Genomic DNA, 4,075 nt, shown 5'->3' with positions numbered 1-4,075 from the left:
ATAGCTAAGGAAAAAACATGGGTGGTTGCCAGCCTGTAAACTTACTTGTGGCATAGATTGAATTATGCACACCATTGTACCCTTATATACCCAGTGTCACGTGAGGACGTGATGCTAGCAATTAAGGTATTCATGTGGGAGCTTATTTTCTGTCTAGTTCACTGTGTTCAACTGCCAGAAAGTACATGACCTGATGCATTCTTCACATGTTTCTGACTCCCTGTATTTGACAGGCTTTAATTAAAGCCTTCTCTCAGGTCCCTAGTGGGATAGCATTCACAGATGTATGTGTATATCATGAGTCCAGTTTGATGACTGTTATGCTGTACATATATTGTATGTGGCCATTTGTGTCATTGTCTTCTCTATGTAACACTACATACACCTTCTATAACATTTCTGTGGTTCATCCCTTTGTGTCATTATCACCTACTTATCTACTTTGCTGTTATTATTTGAATTTTGTTATGTCCCATATCAGTTATTTCATTACTTATATGGTTTGCATTCAAAATAGAAAAGTGTTTCTTTTTGTTGCTTCTGGTGATTTTTGCACAGTCTGACCTCAAAAATGAAAGAAATAAGAGCAAATTTATAATTGAATTGCTTTTAGTGTTCAATATCAGTGTAGGTTTAACTCCTGTAAATATCCAAAAAGTGGCATGTGACCAAAAATCCCACAATAGATATATTGGATGTGCTACATGCAAGCTGTGATGCTACAATATGTAGAAATCGTTACTAAAATATAACAATTATGATCATCACCCTAAACTGATTACACAATGACTTTTGAACATGGCAAGCTATTCCACTTTGTGTGGATATTTATACACGTTAAAACTATGCTGATATCAAACACTAAATTTAAAGCAGTTCAGTAATACAATTAGTACTTGTTTGCTTTATTTTATGTGAAAATGGATTCTCTAAAAATATTTCTGTGTCCATTACTAGATTGTTGTTTCAGTGAATGCATGGGAAATGCTGTCACAGCAATCAGACATCACAAGTTATTCAGACTTCCCCTTAATGCTTTTTGTGACTTTATGTCAAATTGTTTCTACTACAACTTCCCTCAACTGGTCTAGACTGACATGAGCAGGGTATAGACTGTCAATAATGAAGTGATTTGGCTAACACTATTGTGTCATATTAAATATTAAACCTAGCAATTATATATTGGCAGGAAATCGGTATCAAAATTTCAAAAATCCCACCATCATACATGCTTTCATGAAGTGGTTAATGGTGGCCTGTAACTTATGTGTACACCCAATTCTGAGAATTGATACAAATCTATACTTATAAATTGGGTCATTTGAGGACATTATCAGCCACTGTAACAATGATATAAAAGCTATGTTCCTGGAAGATGTAGCAGTGTCACATCTGTAAGAAAATATCCCTTGCTTAGTAAGCCATGTAGCTATTGTAGCCAAACATTTTGAGTAATGATCTAGCTACACAGTGTAATAAATTGTCAGAGATTGTCATTGTAATTTGATACTGAGAAGGATTAATAAGGGATTTCCTTGTTGTTTTACCTTCCTGTAACCACACAGGAAGTTACTTCATAATGCAACACTAAATGTTTTATATTGTGATATGGATGGTCATACTTCATGCTTTGTTTGCATATAAAATATTCAGTTTTCAATGGATAAATAAGTAAGTGTAGTTTAAAGTTAATACCTTTTCATTTCATAATGAAAACATTGAGTTCATCATGTTCCAACCTTTAATTGATTTAGTAACAAGAATTATTATAAAGTATGTGAATGTGTCTGTGCATTTGTGTGCATATGTGCATGCCACCTGTATGTGTGTCTGTATATACACATGTAGGATAGTATTGGATGCAGTGAATGTGCATGTGCATGTACATATATGTATGGTGTTTGTGTGTGTGTGTAGTGTGTGTGTTTGTGTGTGTGTATGTGTGTGTGTGTGTGTGTGTGTGTGTGTGTGTGTGTGTGTGTGTGTGTGTGTGTGTGTGTGTGTGTGTGTGTGTGTGTGTGTGTGTGTGTGTGTGTGTGTGTGTGTGTGTGTGTACAAGAGTGTACTAACCTGTTTTGTGTGTTGTGTGTATGTATGCGTGTGTGTGTGTGTGTGTGTGTGTGTGTGTGTGTGTGTGTGTGTGTGTGTGTGTGTGTGTGTGTGTGTGTGTGTGTGTGTGTGTGTGTGTGTGTGTGTGTGTGTGTGTGTACAAGAGTGTACTAACCTGTTTTGTGTGGTGTGTTGTGTGTATGTATGCGTGTGTGTGTATGTGTGTGTAGTGTGTGTGTGTGTGTGTGTGTGTGTGTGTGTGTGTGTGTGTGTGTGTGTGTGTGTGTGTGTGTGTGTGTGTGTGTGTGTGGTGTGGTGTGGTGTGTGTGTGTGTGTGTGTGTGTGTGTGTGTGTGTGTGTGTGTGTGTGTGTGTGTGTGTACAAGAGTGTACTAACCTGTTTTGTGTGTTGTGTGTATGTACTTTTGCGTACGCACATGGTAGTTGTGCTGCTGCTGCTATATGGCCCCATGCACAATATCCCCTCCAAGTATCATACAGTTGCACATACAGGAAGTCCCATTCTGTACTATGATAGTAATTATGATTATGATTAAGATTAATTTTAGGGTTGAGGCCAAAAAGCCTGTACACCCATTCATTTACATATATAAGTCCTATCTACATGGAATTGCATTAGCTAACACCGATATATAATTTTTATGGGTTTTAGATGTCTGGTTTAGAATAAAGCACGTGCAGTTCCAGTCTTGTACAGTTCCCTATGCTCTGCACCTGTTTGGGAGTACTGCTGATCATTTTCTTTGTGGCTTGTGAGTCATGTAATATTTCATTTTATTATGCATGATCAAATAGCATGTCATTTCACAATTATGCCATATGGAGTAAAAAACAAATCTTTTATAGCCTCAATTATGTTATCACAAATTATGGGAGAGCAAAGTGGTTTGGTGGTGGTACTATCAGCATGTTTTGGCTAATGACAGAGAATCAAGGGATTTCCCTGATGGGAAATCTTCCATCCATACATGGAATTACTATAATTGGTTCATCCTTCTTTTCTGACAGTTCATCCTCCATTTTCAATTGTAGATGTTGCAATGCAGTGTTGATGATTAACATATTCAACAGGTTACATTGCTACTGTGGTTGTCCCTTCCACTGTGTTAACCATTGTTGCTATGTATTCAGGGGGGTTTAAGATATATTTTGATTGCAGATGGCTGTAGCAATCACATTAATTTGATAACTGTTTTTATGCATTACTTGCAGTGTCCATGTATGCCAAATAAGGCAAAGGCATCATTGTCACATCTCATCATGTTGCCAACTCATTACAATGTACAGTAGATTGTGTTACATGTACCCAAACAGTTAATCTAGAGCTTTGTGTGAATGTATATATCTCAAATATTTTGTGCTGTTGTTACGTACTCTTATCTGTAGAGATGAATATACTTTTAGTGTTTACACATAAAATACTGTTTATTGAACTAGCTACATATACACATGTTATAAACAGCATCCTGAAAACACCCATAGCTAATACCATATCAAAATTCTTTCACTGTATATACGTATCAACTTTTCAGTTACCTCGATTTCCTTTCCTGTCCTCTTTAAGTTGCCCCTTAGTAACCTTTCAACACTGTTGATTCCCTTTTGCACAGGATGGTTGTCTCAATACTACTCATTATAGTGAAACCAGATCACTGTGTAATAAGGTCACTTTAAAACTGGTCTGTCCCCAGGTGTAGCCATGACGTGTGCGCAAAGTGACCTCCTGCTTAATGTCGGATTTCTCTCTCTCTCTCTCTCTCTCTCTCTCAACATATATATTTCAATACACACATGGCTTTTCTAACTGTTTGATAATTCACATGTTGGCAATACTCTACATTGTATAAATTTCATATTTACAGTGCTATAAACTTTGTACACTTTTAATGAAGACAACTTAACTTATTACTGGATGTGCTTTAATGATTTAATTTCAAACTACATTTGTAATACATTTATGTGCTTAAAAATAATAAGTTCTGACATGTACATATTTACCACCTAAA

This window comes from Dysidea avara, chromosome 5, assembly GCF_963678975.1.
Source record: "Dysidea avara chromosome 5, odDysAvar1.4, whole genome shotgun sequence".
Taxonomy (NCBI): Eukaryota; Metazoa; Porifera; class Demospongiae; order Dictyoceratida; family Dysideidae; genus Dysidea; species Dysidea avara.
This window is presented reverse-complemented; position numbering follows the sequence as displayed.